The 23,182-nt window shown below is 29.7% G+C and overlaps 1 long non-coding RNA gene across 1 annotated transcript; it reads right to left on the reverse strand.

The window, feature by feature from the left end:
- Positions 1–4,745: 4,745 nt before the first annotated feature.
- LOC136208362 (uncharacterized) lies at positions 4,746–7,249 on the reverse strand. Its single transcript, XR_010677094.1, has 2 exons — positions 6,968–7,249; positions 4,746–5,820 (listed from the first exon to the last, which is right to left on the reverse strand). It is a non-coding gene; the product is annotated as an uncharacterized lncRNA (long non-coding RNA).
- Positions 7,250–23,182: the final 15,933 nt, after the last annotated feature.

Raw genomic sequence — 23,182 nt, forward strand, 5'->3', positions numbered from 1 at the left:
TTCAAGGTTCTAAACCCGGTTTAAATGCGGTTTAAGGCAGGGCGTTATAATATATGGATAATTACTAATCTGACCCAATCAAGGATCCCAATTTACATATCTAACCCACCTTGCCTCAAAGTTACCAAATTAGACACTTTCACCCATTTTGGACAAAACTAACCTTAGTTCTATTCGATCAATCGATCGATCTACTCATTCTCTTCTTCTTCTTCTTCTTATTCTTCTTCTTCCGCTTCATACGCTTCTTCTTCTTCTTCTTCTTCTTCTTCTTCTCCGTTTCAACTTCTTCTTCGGTTCATCTTCTTCAATTTCTGATACCAATCGATAGCGATTTTTGAGATTTTTGACATATTATGTTCAATTTCCCGTACAAATGGTATATTTTTAGCTTATACGCTTGCTTTTCTCGTTGGTTTTGCCTCTTTCTTCATCTGTAATGGTATCGTTTCAATTTCCTCAATTTTCCATAATTTTTTTCTATTTTCCTCCATTGTTTTCGCATTTGTGACGAAATTGTCGCATTTCGTCACAAATGCGACAAGAATTGTCGCATTTCGTCGCAAATGCGACAAGAATTATCGCATTCGTCGCAAATGCGACAAGAGTTGTTGCATTTGCTACGAAATGCGACAACTCTTGTCACATTTGTGACGAAATGCGACAATTTCGTCACAAATGCGACAATAATGGAGAAAAATGGAAAAAAATTATGGAAAATAGAGGAAATTGAAACGATACCATTACAGATGAAGAAAGAGGCAAAACCAACGAGAAAAGCAAGCGTATAAGCTAAAAATATACCATTTGTACGGGAAATTGAACATAATATGTCAAAAATCTCAAAAATCGCTAACGATTGGTATCAAAAATTGAAGAAGATGAACCGAAGAAGAAGTTGAAATGGAGAAGAAGAAGAACAACAAGAAGAAGAACAACAAGAAGAAGAACAACAAGAAGAAGAAGAAGCGGAGGAGGAGGAAGAAGAAGAAGAAGATCGATCGATTGATCGAATAGAACTAAGGTTAGTTTTGTCCAAAATGGGTGAAAGTGTCTAATTTGGTAACTTTGAGGCAAGGTGGGCTAGATATGTAAATTGGGGTACTTGATTGGATCAGATTAGTAATTATCCCTATAATATATTATATAGAACTAATACATAAATAAACCGGGATAATTACAAAACTGGCCCTATTTTACAATCCATTTACGTTTTTAGTGTAGTGCTCCAACTTTTTACAAATATAGGCAGTTTCATTGTATTTGGACAAAAATACCCTTGTCTTCCTTATTCCCCCTTCTTCCCCATCAAACACATTCACCATTACTCATTCATCACACTTGCTCCACACTTTCCTTCTCTTCTTTTTTTTCTTTCCATTTTTTACAACACTTCATACAACAATCAAGTGAACAACAATCAAGTGAACAATCCAAGAGCTAAAGCTTAGTTTATTCATGTAAGTATGGTGCCGGGTTTGACCTAGATTTCAATTTTAATCTCAATACAATATCATATGTGTTTAATACGATGTATATAAGATGTATATGTCAAATTCAAACGAAAATAGTCTAGGGTTATGCATTTCGGACCCATTCAACCCATTGAAACTCTATATTTTTTCAGATTTTTCATGAACGTTTTTCTCGGATTTCCCCCGACTTTGTCGTACCTGTCGCACCAAGAAATAGTGCGACAATGGCCTGGTAGTTTAATATTGTCGCACTTGTCATATTTTTTCACGGTGTGACAGACTCCAGAAATATGAACCTGTCGTACCTGTCGTATTTTTTCAGGGTGCGACAGACTCCAGAAATATGAACCTGTCGTACCTGTCGTATTTTTTCAGGGTGCGACAGACTCCAGAAATATGAACCTGTCGTACCTGTCGTATTTTTTCAGGGTGCGACAGACTCTCTTAGTATAAGTTTGTCGCCTTTGTCGCATTTTTTAGGGTGCGACAAACTCTCTTAGTATAAGCTTGTCGATTTTGTCACATTTTTTAAAGGTGCGAAAGACTATCTGAGTATAAGTTTTTGTTAATATGTGTTTTTTTCTCAAATGTAGAAGTATGTCGTTTGGAACAGTTCCATGTATGTTATTGTGGCACGGCCATTGAAAAACCGTTCGAGAAGATATGACATACGTGGGCGGTCAATCGAAGTTGTTCCGTTTTGCAACTAACATCGATTTGCAAATGTTAAAAGCGAAAGTGTACACTTCAGTAAGTATTGATGCAACCGATTTTGATCTACATATCTCCATGCAGTCAACATACGGTCCAAACAAAGTTCTTGGAATAGTAGCACCAATTCAAGAAGATGAGGATGTTATGGTTTTTATAGACTATTGTCGTATGAATCCGACTGATTTGATTCCTTTATATGCTACCTTTATACCACGAAGAAATGATGAACAAAAAGACATACAAGGTAAGGAGATGAGGAAGCCCCAAAAAGAAGAGACACGAACAGAAGTTGTGCTTGTACAATCAAACCGTGCTTCTACACACGAATTTGATGCCCGTGGATTAGATGATCTAATGGAGGACCGAATTTGGAATGATGATGATGGTTACGATCCCAATGATGGTTATGATGATTATGATGCGTATCCCGATGATGATTATGAAGTACCTATTCGGCAGAGTGAAGCCAGTGGTGTCAACATAGAGCCGCAAGTTGATCATGTACCGAAATATACTGAGGATGATTCAAAAAGGCAAAGAAGAATGACTGATCCATTGCGGTGGATTCCAGAGGCCCCCAAGGCACCGGCGTTGGCTAAAGAAAAACTTACAGATAAAGGTACCTTCAGTTTAAAGGTGGATGATATTTTTGCCAACAAAGTAGAACTGAAAGATGCACTCGGGAAACATGCAATCTTAAATATGTACCAATGGAAGGTATACAGATCTAACAAGTCAATGTTTGAAGTTAGATGTACATATGTTGAAAAATGTAAATGGCGAGCTAGAGGTATTGTGATACCTGGTTCTGAAATGTTTAGACTTCGAAGAATGGATGGTATCGATCAACACACTTGTCCAAGAGATCAAATATTACCACACCATAGACAGGCGGGGAAACGAGTTGCTGGCAAACTGCTTCGAGATAAGTTTGATCTCTCGAATCGAGTGTACCGACCAATTAACATTGCTGAAGATTTTCAAAATGATTACAAAATTAACATCTCTTACATGCAATCCTGGAGAGCAAGGAATTGGGCCATAGATGCTCAAAGTGGTTCACCGGAAGAGTCATAAATGTTGTTGCCGGATTATTGTGCGACATTGAAGGCTAAAAACCCCGGTACGGTGATACATATTGAAACTGATGATGATCACCACTTTAAATGCTTTTTCCTTGCTTTTGGTGCTTCAATTAGAGCGTTTAAAGAACACATCCGTCCAGTTCTTTGTGTTGATGGAACCTTTTTAAAAGGTAAATATCCCGGAACATTATTTGTTGTTGTTGGTAAAGATGGTAACAACATGATTTTTCCACTTGCATTTTCCATTGGACATAGGGAAAGTAACGAATCATGGACGTGGTTTTTGACCAAGGTAAAGGAATGTATAGGCGATGTCGAAAATCTAGCCATAATATCAGACAGACACAAGAGCATTGAACATGCATCCAACTTGGTTTTTCCAAATGCCATACATGGAGCTTGTGGCTTTCATTTGAAACAAAATGTGAAGGCCAGATTCAGGGCCGTTAAGAATATAGATGCTGTGTTTTGGAAGACTGCAAAAGCATATCGAACTTCCGACTTTGACGAGTCATTCGCTGGACTTCATGCTTTATATCCCGATGCCGCTACATATTTAGAGCAAGTTGGAATAGAGAAATGGTCACGTGCCTATTTTTCCACTTGTCAGTACAACATCATGACGATAAATATTTCTGAATCATTCAATGCTGCTATGGGGAAAGGTAGACGTTTACCGATCACAATGGTAGTGGAGTTCATACGGTGTATCCTTCAAAGGTGGTTCTATGAACGACGCAATGAAGCAGGTTCTATCTCTAAACTAATTTACAATTGAGTTGATCATTTCATAACCCTTATTCTAACTTATACATATATCTATGCATTTCAATGTTAGGCGAACGTCAGTCGTTTTTGGGTAATTAACATTTTAAAACTTTATTTGTTAGGATTGTACTTTATTAAAACTTTCCACATTTGAAGTAGTTTGTTATTGTCACATATGTCACATATACCAAATGAGTACATAAAATAATTCGTTCCCCTGTCTGCTTCTTGTTTCAGAAATAATTCATATTGGGTATGAATATTCACTTCAACACTATAGATTATGTTAACAAATATCAGCAATCCAATGAATATCACCAATGACAACCATCCCAAATAACTATGCGACAGGCGACAGAGCATATAGCCTGTCGTACCTGTCGTATTTTTTAAAATACAACATGCGACAGAGCATATAGCATGTCGTACCTGTCGTATTTTAAAAAATACGACAGGCGACAGAGCATATAACCTGTTGTACCTATCGTATTTTTTAAAATACGACATGTGACAGAGCGTATAGCCTGTCGTACCTGTCGTATTTTTTAAAATACGACAGGCGACAGAATATATAGCCTGTCGTATCTGTCGTATTTTTAAAAATACGACAAGCTATAGATTATAAATGTGTCGCACCTGTCAATCAACACATACTCAATATCGCACCTGTCAATCAACACATACTAAATGTCGCACCTGTCAATCAACACATACTAATTGTGTCGTCCATTTAACACGAATGTACCAACATCAATGTACTAAACTACATACTACTTATAACACGAATTACAATGTCTAACTATCAGACAAAAGCAAACTTGTTTCTAGATTATCTACTAATAACTTCTGATGATACAACTCGGCTGCAAAACGCAATCTAAAATGGACGTCATACGATCCGTCAAAGTTGCACACAAACTGATCATGTCGGGTTTCACACCTTTCAGTTATAACTTGGGCAAAAGCACAAGTGAATATGCCACAGTCATTTGACCCACTTAGTTGTTGTGGACAACCAGGAACTCTGCTCCAGGTTATGTCTCGTTTCACTTGTGCCTCCGACCAATGACCATTCTTAACCATAACTCTTCTAATGATATCCAGACGTAAACTTAAAAAAAATTCTAGTGATTCCTCGCTGCAATTTGACACCAGACTGTCATATATGTATAAATGCATATCCTGCAGCATAAGAACCCCTAGGAACCAGTGCTCGTTTTTATAGTTTATCGGAATAAGTACCATCTGAACTTCACTCCACATCCGGATGAACTGCGTTGGCATCCCATTCACTCGGTCAAGAAATACTGATCCATCCCAGCCTTTCTCCTTATAGCCCTTCACAAAACAGTCTTGAGACATGCAACCAATGAAATCCGAGTCGACGGTAGTCCATATATTAGTCTTTGTGTACGAACGGCGTCAGAGTAAAGTAAACCACCCACTGACATGCTGTTTCAATATTTAAAATATAAGTACGTAAAAACATGTTGTTTCAATATCTCCTTATCACATGTTTCAACTAGAGTAATCTGTCTAGTTAACAACGTGTGGATAAATAACCCGGACAGAGAGGGGAAATCTCGACTGAGATAAGCTCCAAAACAGCATTCCCTAAATAAGTCTAATTGTTTAGGAGTCAAATTTTTTCTGATATCTGCACGCACGGACGTGTTAAACCTGTTAGATACTTGAGCGGATGATTTTAGGGCAAATGGGAATTTGAACTTTATCTCAGTCTTTCTCCTTTTGTTCTGTTGTGATACCCTTTGATGAGGCTGCAAATAAGACAAATAATCAGACAAATACAGAGAACATAATCGAAAATATACATCAAATAACAGAATCTATAGGCTGTCGTACCTGTCGTATTTTAAAAAAATGCGACAGGCGACAGATTATATAGTCTGTCGTACCTGTCGTATATTCAAAAAATGCGACAGGCCACAGATTATATAGTCTGTCGTATCTGTCGTATTTTTTAAAATGCTAAAGTGAAAATACAAGATTCCAAGACTCAAGGTTCCAAGAACAAGAAATCTAGTTCAAAATAATTAACCTGTAAGGAATGTGAGACCAAGAAATCTTAATGTAAAAGACACATGGTAAAACTAAGCATCCTTCAGATACCAAAAAACACTGAACACGTTAGCATAAAATGTACAGTAATTGGTAACTTTGGAGAAAAAGACACCAAAAAATTAGAAGTGGAATCCATATAGGATCCATCCATCCCCCATCTCTTGATGAACCAGCACAGGCAGTGGAGGCAGCTATGGTAATATGAAATCGCCAGGTTTTCTTGTCAAAACCACCCCCTTTCTCAGCTCACAACAATAACTATTGAATATCTTCTTACAAATAACTATACAAGTTACAACACTATGTTACAAAGAAATGCAAAGTTGTGACATTTGTATGAGCCCCTCATCCTTGTTTCTGTCCCTCATCCTTGCTTTAATATATTATCTCTAAATCTTTTCTTTCCAAATTACATAACTCTACTCCCCCAAAACTGAAATGGAAACACAAAACATAAACAAGACAATAAAAAAGACGTGAATTCCTATGGAATTGATTCAAAAGATACTGCATTTCCAAAGGCAACAAAGAATCAAGGAATCGCCTCATTAGCAAGCAATTTAAAAGACACAAAAAGAAAAAAAGGGAATGAAATTTACCAAAAACAAGTAGCCTACAATGCTGATGTTGTTGCAATTGAAATTTTACTTCATAACAAAATGAGATTAATGCAAGTAACTTTGACAAAATGTTGCAACAAAGCTTCTAAGAATATCACATTGGTAAAACTATGCAAATACTGACATTAACTAAGAAACCAATAAAGCCAAGAACATGTTGAAAGGTGTTAGCACAGTTGCCCATCAAGGTTTCGTATTTGATTTAGGGAAATAACTAATGTACCTTTCGTTTGCTCCGAGATTCCTTCTTACCCTTACCCATGGTGGAACGAGATTGCAGAAACGAGATTCGTCGTTCTCCGTTCGATGTTCGCCGTCGCTGTTCGCTGTTCACAGTCGCCGTTCGTCGTTCGCCGTCTCCGTTCACTGTTCACCGTCTCCATTCGCCGTTCGCCGTCTCCGTTCGTTGTTCGCCGTCATCTTCCTTCCTTCCTATCGCAATTGTCGTCTTCCTTCCTTCCTTCCTATCGCAATCGAGTCGTTTGATAGGTTAGGGCGAAATACAGGGTTGGGGAAAAAAGGATATTTTTGTCCAAATTCCCTAAAATTGCCTATATTTGTAAAAAGTTGGAGCACTAGGCTAAAAACGTAAATGGGTTGTAAAATAGGGCCAATTTTGTAATTATCCCTAAATAAACCCCTGAACTTGTCCAAATGTTGCAACTGCTCCCTATAACTTTCAATTATACAACTTACCTCTTAAACTTGTTTAATTGTAAAACATAATTCCAAATTGAGAATTTTTTTACCCTGTACTTGAAGCAACCGTAAAAATGTTTCCCCGTATTCGTATCACGCCAAAAATCTTATTATCGCACTCCACAAGCGTTGCAGCTTTTGTATTTCACGTGTTTCTTCAATTGCAGTCCATGTCAGTAATTTGAGGTTATATTTTACAATTGGACAAGTTTGAGGAGTAAGTTGTTACAGTTGAAAGTTCGGAACAGTTGCAACATTTGGACAAGTTCAGGGGATTATTTGTGTATTAGACCTATTATATAATACTAGTCGAAAACTCGTGCAATGCACGGGGTATAAAACTTTTATATAATTTAGATAAATAAATAAATTGACATATTTACTTTTAAATAATCATGCTATGAAAAAAATTATATTATGTATATTTGAAATTAATATATATTTTTTGATGATAATTCAAATTAAATTAATTTTAAAAATAATTGACTACTTTTTTTTATAGAATTTTAACTAAAGATGAATGATTTATTTATTTTTACAAAATTCAATGATTTGTACTTTTTAGGAATTTTAATACATTTTCATATTCCAAATATTCTGTGAAACAATAATAATAAAATAGCAGATTAATTAAGAAATATATTAGAATATAATAAAAAACCAAAAATTGAATTAAACTATAATTAAAATTAAATATTATATTTACGATACAAAAAAATTACAATATAGGTTAAACAAAAATTGAATTAAACTACAATTAAAATTAAATATTATATCTACGATACAAAAGAATTACAATCTATGTTAATGGAAGCAACATCAATATATTATTCTATAAACTATTATAATCAATACTTTTCTAATGTTGCATATGAAGAAACTTTATCAATTCAATATGTTACATATAAAAAAAATAAAATTCGTAAGAATTAGTCACAAATTCATGTTGATGATAATTATTTTGGTTGATGGAATTTCATGATCACCAAGTATTCGAATTCAATTATTCATTCTGCTACAATAACCTAATATATCTAATTGAATCAGTTTAAGATGATGATTTCACCTATTTTCATCTCGTAATATCTCATCAAGACATTCGATCAATTTGTTCTTCATTCTTTCACTATATAGAATATCAGCCATACTCGCAGATATCACTTATTTGACTTCATTAATATTTTCTAATAATTATATATTCTTAAATTTTGTAAGTAAGAAAAACAAATAAAAGAATTGAAAAAAAATGAAGGGACGAAAAAGATAATTAGGAGAGAACAATCTTCCTCTCGGGATTTTTTTTTTGAAAATAAGAGAGAATGTCGAGACATAAGCGTATAAAGAGGAGAGTGAAAATATTTTTTGCCCATTAATTAAACATTTTATTTTTTTAATGAAGTATTAAGTCCATAAATTAATTTCAGTTAAATAGAATTAAATCGCAATTGTAACCACTCAGTACAAAAAAAAATATGTTTTATAATTAATATGTGAAATTAATTATATTAATTAGAATCATTATGCTCAACATTTGAGAATTTGAAGAGATTCAAATAATAATATTTTCTTAATTAATATTTTTCAATAATTTGTCCTATGATCATATTCATTTTCATTTGTTAAAAACTCTTGAAATACTAACAATTTTGTACGAACCATAATATAATAGTTAAAAATTATATAAGCCAATGTTGCAAAAGCAATTATCTCAATATCCATAATTAATGTATATTTTTAGGATTTTGAGCATCAAAATTTATTTTTATTTACCTTGATTTTGAATTCGTATCTAGCATAATCCACATTCTTCAAGAATAAACATCTTATCAAGCGTATTAGACGCTTACAATCTCGTTGTCTAGAAAATTGGAAAAAAATAACTTCTTGATAATAATAATAATAATAATAATAATAATATAACATAATTTATATTGAAATAAACTTAATTGTAAGTATAATATTCCAATATCTTTTTAAAATTTTATTTAATATGTCTCAAACTTCAATGAACAACTATCGTGTGAAACTTTATATCTATTTGTACCAAAATGCATAAAAATAAAAAATACAATCCATATCAATTAGCTAAACTCAAACTAAAAAAATGAGTGGATTTCAACATGTTCCGAATTAGAAAAATTAATCTAACTTCAATTAAAACTAAAAATTGAGTTCATAAATTGAGTTCATATAAAGCCGAAAATATAAATTTTAGTTAAGAGTTAGCAATCGAAACGATAACACCTAGGAACATATACTAAAAAAGAATGCAAATTTACAAAATCTTTATTTTAGTCATTTTGAAAAAAAAAGACAAATAAAAAAGAAAACATGGATAAGGTAGCGAGAGGTATGGAACCTGGGTAACGACAGAAATGGAATTTCATCTCTGAAAAATGAAACTATAACAACTATTGTTTAATAAAAAGAAAACAACAACACAGTTGAGAACAAAAATAATTACAACATATGAAAAAAAAAATCGAATAATTACCTTGGAAAACATAAGAATTTCTTGTAATTTTTGACACTTTTTTGTTTTCCGGTTTTAGTTGTTCATGAATCTTCTATTTCTGTCGGATTTCTTCAATTGAAGCTATCAGTTTGGAAAAAAAAGACAAATAAAAAAGAAAACATGGATAAGATAGCGAGAGGTATAGAACCTGGGTAACAAAAGAAATGAATCTGAAAGATGAAACTATAACAACTATTGTTTAATAAAAATAAAAAAAAAACAATATAATTGAGAACAAAATAACTACAACATATGAAAAAAATCGAATATTTACCTTCAGAAATATAATATTATCTATCGTGACCAATGAATATAATGGTGGAATACTATCTATCATGCTTTATATAGAAGTTTATTTGTGACTTTTGGATTTCTTTTGCTTTGTGTTTTTTCATCTTCCCGTAACTCTTGCTTTCTTTTATTATTTTAATTAATAGGCTAGTAATTATTTAATATATTATAAATATAAATTTGTTATTTTTAATTAAGTAAATATTTTTAATCTGGTTTTTTACTACGTTGACAACTTATCAAAAAGACATCTAAAACACTTCTTCTCATTTCTCTCTGCTTCCGTAATATTATATAGTATAGATATAAATTGTCTCAATGGAGTCTTGGTATTATTTGTATTTTATAATTATCATTTTAATTATTATTTTTTTGAAGAACATTATTATTATTATTATTATTTACCTAAAAATATTATGCTAGTTGGTATTAATTTTATAAAAAAATGAGGAAAAAGAATATAGCAAAGGTTGATAAAGAAAAAAACTAAAAAAACAAGAACACTTAACAAATTATACATTTTTAATAAAATATTTGATTTTTTAATAATGATTAGCAACTATATTCTTCTATAAAAAAAATTAGTAGCTACATTCTCTTAAAAAGTAAAAGAGTTAAGATGTAAAAATACTTCTAACGTTTTGAATCAGGAGCAATTTTACTCTTAATGTCTAAAATGGTGCAATTTTATCCCTAACGTTGGTAGCCAAGAGCAATTTTACCTCTAAAGTTATAACTAGTTTTTGGTCCGTGCGATGCACGGATTCATCTTAAAATCCAAAAATATAATATAATAATTACAATTAATGATATAAAGATGCTATATAAATTAAATATTATTATTTTATTTTCACATTTACTTTAAATAGTCTTTTTTATAGATAAATATAATAATATAATTAAAAATTAATATATTATATTATATATTTTTATCAGTAAAAAATGAAGAAGTGACAGCTCAGCTCCATCGTTACTATTTTATATTATATATAGATATGCAAAGAATTAGAGAGATTTTAGGGATTAATTTAAATTCTGTAAAACTCTTAGATGTAGTACGGATAAAATCTATTTTTTTATAGATAAATATAATAATATAATTAAAAATTAATATATTATATATTTTTATCAGTAAAAAATGAGGAAGTGACACCTCAGCTCCATCGTTACTGTTTTATATTATATATAGATATAGATATGCAGAGAATTAGAGATATTTTAGAGATTTATTTAAATTCTGTAAAACTCTTAGATGTAGTACGGATAAAATCTATCTTTTTATAGATAAATATAATAATATAATTAAAATTAATATATTATATATTTTATTTTATTTTTTATCAGTAAAAAAGGAGGAAGTGACACCTCAGTTCCATCGTTACTGTTTTATATTATACTAGTTTTTGACCCGTGCGATGCACGGATTCATCTTAATATATAAATATTACTAAAAATATAATTTAATAATTACAATTAATGATATAAAGGTGCTATATAAATTAAATATTATTATTTTATTTTCACATTTAATTTAAATAATCTTTTTATAGATAAATATAATAATATAATTAAAATTAATATATTATATATTATATTATATTTTTTATCAGTAAAAAATAATGAAGTCACACATCAGCTACATCGTTACTGTTTTATATTATATATAGATATGCAGAGAATTAGAGAGATTTTAGGGATTAATTTAAATTACGTAGAACTTTTAGATATAGATATGCAGAGAATTAGAGAGATTTTAGGGATTAATTTAAATTCTGTAGAACTCTTAGATATAGTACGGATAAAATAATCTTTTTATAAATAAATATAATAATATAACTAAAGTTAATATATTATATTTTTTATCAGTAAAAAAGGAGGAAGTGACACCACAGCTCCATCGTTACTGTTTTATATTATATATAATTATATTATACTTTTTATCAGTAAAAAATAATGAAGTGACACCCCAGCTCCATCGTTACTGTTTTATATTATATATATAGATATGTAGAGAATTAGAGAGATTTTAGGGATTAATTTAAATTATGTAGAACTTTTAGCTATAGATATGCAGAGAATTAGAGAGATTTTAGGGATTAATTTAAATTCTGTAGAACTCTTAGATATAGTACGGATAAAATAATCTTTTTATAAATAAATATAATAATATAACTAAAGTTAATATATTATATTTTATATTATATTTTTTATCAGTAAAAAAGGAGGAAGTGACACATCAGCTCCATCGTTACTGTTTTATATTATATATAGATTATATATATAGATATGCAGAGAATTAGAGAGATTTTAGAGATTAATTTAAATTCTGTAAAACTGTTAGATGTAGTACGGATAAAATCTATCTTTTTATAGATAAATATAATAATATAATTAAAATTAATATATTATATATTTTATTTTATTTTTTATCAGTAAAAAAGGAGGAAGTGACGCCTCAGCTCCATTGTTACTGTTTTATATTATATATAGATAGATATGTAGAGAATTAGAGAGATTTTAGGGATTAATTTAAATTCTGTAAAACTCTTAGATGTAGTACGGATAAAATCTATCTTTTTATAGATAAATATAATAATATAATTAAAATTAATATATTATATATTTTATTTTATTTTTTATCAGTAAAAAAGGAGCAAGTGACACCTCAGCTCCATCGTTACTGTTTTATATTATATATAGATATGCAGAGAATTAGAGAGATTTTAGGGATTAATTTAAATTCTGTAAAACTCTTAGATGTAGTACGGATAAAATCTATCTTTTTATAGATAGATATAATAATATAATTAAAATTAATATATTATATATTTTATTTTATTTTTTATCAGTAAAAGGGGAGGAAGTGACACCTCAGCTCCATCGTTACTGTTTTATATTATATATATAGATTTTATTTTTTATCAGTAAAAAAGGAGGAAGTGACACCTCAGCTCCATCGTTACTGTTTTATATTATATATAGATAGATATGCAAAGAATTAGAGAGATTTTAGAGATTAATTTAAATTCTGTAAAACGCTTAGATGTAGTACGGATAAAATCTATCTTTTTATAGAAAAATATAATAATATAATTAAAATTAATATATTATATATTATATTTTATTTTTTATCAGTAAAAAAGGAGGAAGTGACACCTCAACTCCATTGTTACTGTTTTATATTATATATAGATATATAGATATGCAGAGAATTGGAGAGATTTTAGGGATTAATTTAAATTCTGTAAAACTCTTAGATGTAGTACGGATAAAATCTATCTTTTTATAGATAAATATAATAATATAATTAAAATTAATATATTATATATTTTATTTTATTTTTTATCAGTAAAAAAGGAGGAAGTGACACCTTAGCTCCATCGTTACTGTTTTATATTATATATAGATAGATAGATTTTATTTTTTATCAGTAAAAAATGAGGAAGTGACACCTCAGCTCCATCATTACTGTTTTATATTATATACAGATATGCAGAGAATTAGAGAGATTTTAGGGATTAATTTAAATTCTGTAAAGCTCTTAGATGTAGTACGGATAAAATCTATCTTTTTATAGATAAATATAATAATATAATTAAAATTAATATATTATATTTTTTATTTTATTTTTTATCATTAAAAAAGGAGGAAGTGACACCTCATCTCCATCGTTACTGTTTTATATTATATATAGATTTGGGTTAATTTCAGACAATATTATAAAATACAGATATTTTTGTTTCTTATTCCGCACCAATTGCATATCCATTCGTTCTAAAAAAATTTATACTTTTTATAATTTAATAATAAAATTAGAGATTAATATTTATCAATTCGGTGAATTTTTTGAATCTTTTTGTCCAATTCGTACAAAAGACAGTATATTTTTTTATTTTTTTCACATCCCAACATATGTTTGTGATTTGTTACTGATAAAATGACGCACATGTGAAGTGTACATAACAAGATTCATGACCGAGAAGACAGTTTGATGAATTTATTTCTCAAATGGACCCAATTTATCAATATTATGGGTAAAATTGCTCTTAACTTCTAACGTTAAAAGTAAAATTGTACTATTTTAGACATTAGGGATAAAATTGCTCCCGACTCAAAACGTTAGAGGTATTTTTGCACCTGAACCCAAGGTAAAATGATAGCACCATAGTACCTACTAACTTCAATTATTATTAATACTAGTCGAAAACCCGTGCGATGCACGGGGTATGAAACTTTTATATAATTTAGATAAATAAATAAATTGACATATTTACTTTTAAATAATTTTATATCATGCTATGAAAAAAATTTATATTATGTATATTTGAAATTAATATATATTTTTTAATGATAATTCAAATTAAATTAATTTTAAAAATAATTGACTACTTTTTTTTATAGAATTTTAACTAATGATGAATGATTTATTTATTTTTACAAAATTCAATGATTTGTACTTTTTAGAAATTTTAATACATTTTCATATTCCAAATATTTTGTGAAACAATAATAATAAAATAGCAGATTAATTAAGAAATATATTTGAATATAATAAAAACCAAAAATTGAATTAAACTATAATTAAAATTAAATATTATATTTACGATACAAAAGAATTACAATATAGGTTAAACAAAAATTGAATTAAACTATAATTAAAATTAAATATTATATCTACGATACAAAAGAATTATAATCTATGTTAAAATGGAAGCAACATCAATATATTATTCTATAAACTATTACAATCAATACTTTTCTAATGTTGCATATGAAAAAACTTTATCAATTCAATATGTTACATATAAAAAAAATAAAATTCGTAAGAATTAGTCACAAATTCATGTTGATGATAATTATTTTGGTTGATGGAATTTCATGATCACCAAGTATTCGAATTCAATTATTCATTCTGCTACAATAACCCAATATATCTAATTGAATCAGTTTAAAATGATGATTTCTCCTATTTTCATCTCGTAATATCTCATCAAGACATTCGATCAATTTGTTCTTCATTCTTTCACTATATAGAATATCAGTCATACTCGCAGATATCACTTATTTGACTTCATTAATATTTTCTAATAATTATATATTCTTGAATTTTGTAAGTAAGAAAAACAAACAAAAGAATTAAAAAAAAATGAAGGGACGAAAAAGATAATTAGGAGAGAACCATTTTCCTCTCGGGGTTTTTTTTTAAAATAAGAGAGAATATCGAGACATAAGCGTATAAAGAGGAGAGTGAAAATATTATTTGCCCATTAATTAAACATTTTATTTTTTCTTAATGAAGTATTAAGTTCATAAATTAATTTTAGTTAAATAGAATTAAATCGCAATTGTAACCACTCAGTAAAAAAAACGTTTTATAATTAATATGTGAAATTAATTATATTAATTAGAATCATTATGCTGAACATTTGAGAATTTGAAGAGATTCAAATAATAATATTTTCTTAATTAATATTTTTCAATAATTTGTCCTATGATCATATTTCATTTTCATTTGTTAAAAACTCTTGAAATACTAACAATTTTGTACGAACCATAATATAATAGTTAAAAATTATATAAGCCAATATTGCAAAAGCAATTATCTCAATATCCATAATTAATGTACATTTTTAGGATTTTGAGCATCAAAATTTATTTTTATTTACCTTGATTTTGAATTCATATCTAGCATAATCCACATTCTTCAAGAATAAACATCTTATCAAACGTATTAGACGATTACAATCTCCTTGTCTAGAAAATTGGGAAAAAAAATAACTTCTTGATGATAATAATAATAATAATAATAATAATAATATAACATAATTTATATTGAAATAAACTTCATTGTAAGTATAATATTCCAATATCTCTTTAATATTTTATTTAATATGTCTCAAACTTCAATGAACAACTATCGTGTGAAACTTTATATCTATTCGTACCAAAATGCATAAAAATAAAAAATACAACCCATATCAATTAGCTAAACTCAAACTAAAAAAAATGAGTGGATTTCAACATGTTCCGAATTAGAAAAATTAATCTAACTTCAATTAAAACTAAAAATTGAGTTCATATAAAGCCGAAAATCTAAATTTTAGTTAAGAGTTAACAATCGAAACGATAACACCTAAGAACATATACTAAAAAAAATGCAAATTTACAAAATCTTTATTTTAGTTATTTTGAAAAAAAAGACAAATAAAAAAGAAAACATGGATAAGGTAGCGAGAGGTATGGAACATGAGTAACGACAGAAATGAAATTTCATCTCTGAAAAATGAAACTATAACAATTATTGTTTAATAAAAAGAAAACAACAACACAATTGAGAACAAAAATAACTACAACATATGAAAAAAATCGAATAATTACCTTGACAAACATAAGAATTTCTTGTAATTTTTGACACTTTTGTGTTTTCCGGTTTTAGTTGTTCATGCATCTTCTATTTCTGTCGGATTTCTTCAATTGAAGCTATCAGTTTGGAAAAAAGACAAATAAAAAAGAAAACATGGATAAGATAGCGACAGGTATAGAACCTGGGTAACAACATAAATGAATCTGAAAGATGAAACTATAACAACTATTGTTTAATAAAAAAATAAAACAACAACATAATTGAGAACAAAATAACTACAACATATGAAAAAAATCGAATATTTACCTTCAGAAATATAATACTATCTATCGTGACCAATGAATATAATGGTGGAATACTATCTATCATGCTTTATATAGAAGTTTATTTGTGACTTTTGAATTTCCTTTGCTTTGTGTTTTTTCATCTTCCCGTAACTCTTGCTTTCTTTTATTATTTTAATTAATAGGCTAGTAATTATTTAATATATTATAAATATAAATTTGTTATTTTTAATTAATTAAATATTTATTTTTAATTAATTAAATATTTTTAATCTGATTTTTTACTACGTTGACAACTCATCAAAAAGACCTCTAAAACACTTCTTCTCATTTCTCTCTGCTTCCATAATTATATATAGTATAGATAGATTTTATTTATTCAATTAATTATAACGTTGCGCAATAAAAATTTAACATTAAAATGAATTAATGTTTTGGTTAATTAATTGTAAATATTTTTGTTTTTCCGGAGAATATTTCATTTATAACAATTATTAATATAAATAAATTTTAATAACAATTCAGTAGTTTTTTTTAAACCAGAAAAATGAATATCATATAAATGATGGACTCGCGTCCATTTCAATAGTGTTCAAAAGCCATTCCGGCACAACAGTTGAAAAGAAATCGCTAGCATTGGAACAGACAAGTCTAACTATCAAGTGAACTGCACTGTTCGCTAAACGAGAAATAATAAAAATATACATGTATGTAAAAAAAATTATTTTTGTTTATAATTTTTTTTAACATTAATTTCATTCGTTTGATAACAATATGAAGTATGTTGATAAAATAAAAAATGTTAAATCCTTAAAAAAAAAAAGGTTAAAAATTAACGAATTAACTTTAATAGAAAAAAAGATTCATCATTAGCCTAGTTACCTTTACATATATAGGATATGTTTTATAATTGTACAATAATCAATTTTGGAGATTATATAAATAAGTGACAGTGATAAGAAAAAATAATGGAAAACTTAAATTTCATTTATCTCAAAAAATAATCTCACTGTATAATCATATAAATTATATAATCAATACAAAAAAAAGCACAATTTTTATAGTGTTATATTTCTATAAGCTGAATAAACAAATTAAAAATAAAAGCATGTTACCTACTATTTACTGTTGTAAAAAAATTGTTTTTTCAAAAAGCATAGATTTTATTCTTTTTGTAAAAAGCTACTTTCCAGTAGTAATAGACAAACAGAATGTCACAAATCAAATACCTAAAACTCTTCATTTTGAAGTGAAAAGACAAACATGAGCACAAAAATGAGCTACCAAACACCCTCTAAAACTCCCTATCTTTTTGCCTCCAGCTTCAATTTTTTTAAGAAAATAACAGGAAAACAATTAAATATGCTAGAGTAAAATGTGGAAGGAAAATAAATCATGTTTTCAATATTTGTAATTTCGTGAGCAACAGTTACATGGAAACTGCATGCCCTTTAACTATCTAGTTTTCAAAACTACAAAAGGATAATTATTTATGAAAAGTAAAAATTAGCATTTTTGTGAAATTTGAACATATAATTGATAACTTACAGAATTTCCTCTACCGGAATGCTTCCCTGTGAGGTATCGTTTGGTTAGGTCCGGGACATTCTGGTGCTTAAGTCAGTAATGATTCTTGAGAGAATAACTATAATCACAAAGTAGGGAATCAGAAAGTGTATATTGAATATCTCGTAGTGGGGTATTTATACTAGATTCTATAACCATCGAAGTAGACCTTTATTTAATGCCCTTGCATTTAATGATACATTCTTTATGTCTGACTGCTAATGCCTTTATGGAACCATTTAATGTTATTAGTTGTAGCAGTTTCCTTGATAACGGCTTGGTGACACTATGAGCGAATCTATCTTGGATGGCGTGTCCATGTTAGCCTGACGGATGTAGGTCCTTTATGGCGTATGGCCTTATGAGGCGTATCCATGTGGCAATATCTTTTATGGCATATGGCTTCTGGCATATGCCACTGCCTTGACTTTAACGGATCGTATCTTGTGGCGGAGCTTTATCACCAGTTAATCCTTTTACTTATGAATATTTATAGTTTTGCCTCAAGGATAATATCTGGATGTTATCATAAATATAATAACAAAATTTTAAATTAATTTATGAAAGTTAATACAAGAACTCTAAACATAAAAGAACTCTTTATTCAAATACATGGATAAAATAAGGAGTCCAGAACTACAGATAAGAATAAGGGATCCAGAAATAGTTCAAAAACACAAATAAGGGACGGAGAAGTGGTTCAAAAAACAGGATAGCAGTAAACCAAACTAACTCAACGATCGATGAGAATCTAAAAAATAGAAGAATTGTAAATTTTTTTTTGGGTTAATACACATATTTGCCTCTGTATTTTTATGGAAAAACAGATATGCCCTTATATCAAATAAACCCACAAAATTATCCCTGAACTTTTCAAAAACCTGCAATTATGCCCTAATCTAACAGACTATCACGGTGGCATAAACGGAATAAATTTACTGTGTGTCTAGCCATTCAAAATATGACAAATGTTTAAGTTATAATAACTAAATAATAAAAAATTATAAGAAACCCAATTGTGCTTCACATAATCTTCTTCATTTTTTTTCACATCTTCCTCATCCTCCTCCACATCTTTGCGTCTTCTTCATTTTTTTTTCATCAACTTAAGTAAATTCATTCTCATCTTCTGCATTTTTTTTCTTCATTTCGCATCTTCTACTCCTCCTTCACATCTCCTTCACATCTTCTACTCCTTCAAAAAAATTGATTATTATTTACCTGCTGGTTATATTGAGAAAAAATCAATATACTCTTGTATGAGAGAGCTCTGCACACCAAAGTTTAAAAAATCAGGACTGCAATTCAAAAGCTTGTACAATAATATGTATAATTTTCTTACTTACCTTTAAAGTAGCACTCGTTGCAGCAAATTTGTCAAATGGTGTGTTTGCTGGTGCGAATAGCTCATTAGCATAGGTGAGTATGGGAATAAATTTCTTATTTCTTTGCAAATAAGAAATGGGTAATGCTTAGATAATCAAAGGCAGCAAAGAAAACCAGTGTTTGTCAGCATTTTATAGAGAGATCGAAAAAAAAGAGTTGCCCAGAAAAAGGTGTTGTTCCCCTCTGAATCTGTTTAGTTGAGAATGGAGTAGAGTAAAGAGAAAACTAGGAAAAGATGAAAAGGAAAAACTGAAAGAAAGGAAAGAGAAGCAATTAAAACAGAAAGAGACACAGAGAGAAGTGATGCCTGGAAGTAAGACAATGAGATTCTCAGAAGTGATGTTCATGGGATGATACCGTTTATGCCGTTTACGCCAATAAGTAAGTCCGTTAGATTAGGGCACAATTGCATGTTTGTGAAAAATTCAGGGATAGTTTTATGGGTTTATTTGATATAAGGGTATATCTGTTTTTTCGTGAAAATATAAGGGCAAATATGTGTATTAACCCTTTTTTTTTTATAAAATTACACATAAGCCGATAGTCTTATATAATTTTTAGAAAAATACAAAATTGTATTAGATTGACACATTAACCTCATCAGTAGTGTTCACATGGACTCTAATGATCAAATGAATTGTGGTCATTCACCGTTAGATTTAGTCTGATTAAATATAAGCTTTAAGATGCTTTGAATCTCCATCCCATCTTTTTTTTATCAGCCTAGATCTAACAGTGAATGACCACAATTCATTTAATCATCAGAGTCCATGTGAACACTACTGTTAACCTCGTCCTCTTTTAATCTGCCACATCAAATTAGAGATTTAATATGCTGCCAAATATGTCTTCTGTTTCCACGCTTTATATATATATATATATAATGGATTTTTCCCTAGGAAAAAAGCTTCTATTAAAGATGAAAACATTTGTAAATATAAGATGGCATTTATCGTCTGGATAGCTTAATCATAGGCTAGATGAAACATTTATTAATTTTAAAGAGAATTAAGCTGATAAACACCAAAAGGCTCATTAATATACAAAACTTATTGGGATGGATGAATTAATCAAATTGAAGTTTAAAATAATGAAAATTAAGCTAATAAAACATAAATTTATACTTCCCTTAAAATGTTAAGGTTAAATTCAAATGACTAATAGATAATTTTAAACAAGTTAGGGACACTAAAGTCCTGTTTGATAATGTCTTTGTGGGAAAAAAATCTTCTGTCCCGAATTCCCTGTCCCCTTCCCTGTCCTCCATTCAAATTTTGACACGTGTCCCTTTAACTACACTTTAACTAAAGTTAAGTATATCTAACCATAGTTAGTAGCAATAAAGTAAGATAAAAGGGACACGTGTCAAAAATTGAATGGGGGACAAGGAAGGGGACAGGGATTTCGGGACAGAAGATTTTGTTCCGTCTTTGTGCACTTAAAATTAAGGCTTAATAGGCACCCAACCCCCTAAACTTGTAACTTTTTTTCACCTGGCCCCCTCAACTTAGTGGACAACCTCTCAACCCCCTCAACTCTCCAAAAACATCACATACAGCCCCTTACACCCCTATGTTCGGTCAAAATATTGACCCGTGTAGAAAACGCGCTTGACTGTTGACCACACCAATGCCACGTGTCATTTTTTATTAAATTTTTCCATTGAGACCCCTGCTCGGCGAGCAAGCCCATTTGTGCTCGGCGAGCAACTACCAGAGATGGATTTCGATCAGAATTCTTATGCCAGAATGGAAAATTTTAATAAAAAAAAATGACACGTGACATTGGTGTGGTCAATAGTCAAGCGCGTTTTCTACACGGGTCAATATTTTGACCGAACATAGGGGTGTAAGGGGTTGTATGTGATGTTTTTGGAGAGTTGAGGGGGTTGAGAGGTTGTCCTTTAAGTTGAGGGGCCAGGTGAATAAAAGTTACAAGTTTAGGGGGCTGGGTGTCTATTAAGCCTAAAATTAATACATTAAGTGTTTATTGATTTTAGGGTTAAGGTGCAAAAATACCCCTAACGTTTTGGACCAGGAGCAATTTTACCTCTAACGTCTAAAATGGTGCAATTTTACCCCTAACATTGGAAGCCAATAGCAATTTTACCCCTAACATTAATAAATTGGGTCAATTTGAGAAATAATTCATCAAACTGTTTTATCGGTCATGCATCTTGTCATTTACACTTCATACATATGTCATTTTATCAGTAACAAATCACAAACATTCGTTGGGATGTGAAAAAAATAAAAAAACATACCGTCTTTTTGTACAAAATTAGACAAAAAAAAATTCAAAAAATTCACCGAATTTATAAATATTAATCTCAAATTCTATTATTAAATTATAAAAGACATGAAATCCTTTTTTTTAGAACGAATTGTTATGCAATTGGTGCAGAATAATGAACAAAAATATCTGTGTTTTATAATAATGTCTGAAATTGACCAAATTTATCAACGTTAGGGGTAAAATTGCTTTTGGCTTCTAACGTCAGGGTAAAATTTTACCATTTTAGACGTTATGGGTAAAATTGCTCCTGGTCCAAAATATTAGGGGTATTTTTGCACCTTAACCCTTGATTTTAAGTTTGTTTTATAACACAACTTAAATATTTTAGTTATGTCACCGTTAGATCTAGGCTTATTAGAATCCTAAGGTGGAGATTTTAACCATCCTGAGGCTTAGATTTAATAAGCCTATATCTAACGGTGAATGAGCAAATTCACTTGCTCATTAAAATGCATGTGAAAATTCCTGTAATCACTTATTCTTGTAAGTCAAAAAATTTAACTTACAAATTTAACTTGAACATTATCAACTAATATTTTTAAATTTAGTATTTATTTTTAGTGTTTATCATTTAGGGGACGTTTGGTTCGGGGTCTTTAGGAATGGGAATGGGAATGAGAGGGTTTCATTCTCTTTGTTCTGTTTGTTTAAAAAAAAAAAACTCATTCTCTTTACCCATTTTAGATTATGTGTTTACCTCACTTTAGGTTAAGCCCATTACCCCAACCCTGTAGGAAATTGGATTCCTTTTACCACATTCCCTTTCCTAAACATATCCAAACACATAGGGGAATTAATGCTTATTCCTTTCATTTCTTTTAGTTTCTCTTTCTTGATTCTTTTTCCCTACCCTTTGTGAACCAAACGCCTAGGGATGGCAACGAGTAGGGTACCCACGGGTAATGTCTATCCCAAACCCTTACCCTTTTATTTTTTAATTACTCGTACTCTTCATATTACCTTAACGGGTATACCTTTTGCATCCCATACCCATCCCATTTAATTCACGGGTACCCGCGGGTACCCTTACCCGTTAAG

Source organism: Euphorbia lathyris, chromosome 10 (genome assembly GCF_963576675.1).
Source record: "Euphorbia lathyris chromosome 10, ddEupLath1.1, whole genome shotgun sequence".
Classification (NCBI taxonomy): domain Eukaryota; kingdom Viridiplantae; phylum Streptophyta; class Magnoliopsida; order Malpighiales; family Euphorbiaceae; genus Euphorbia; species Euphorbia lathyris.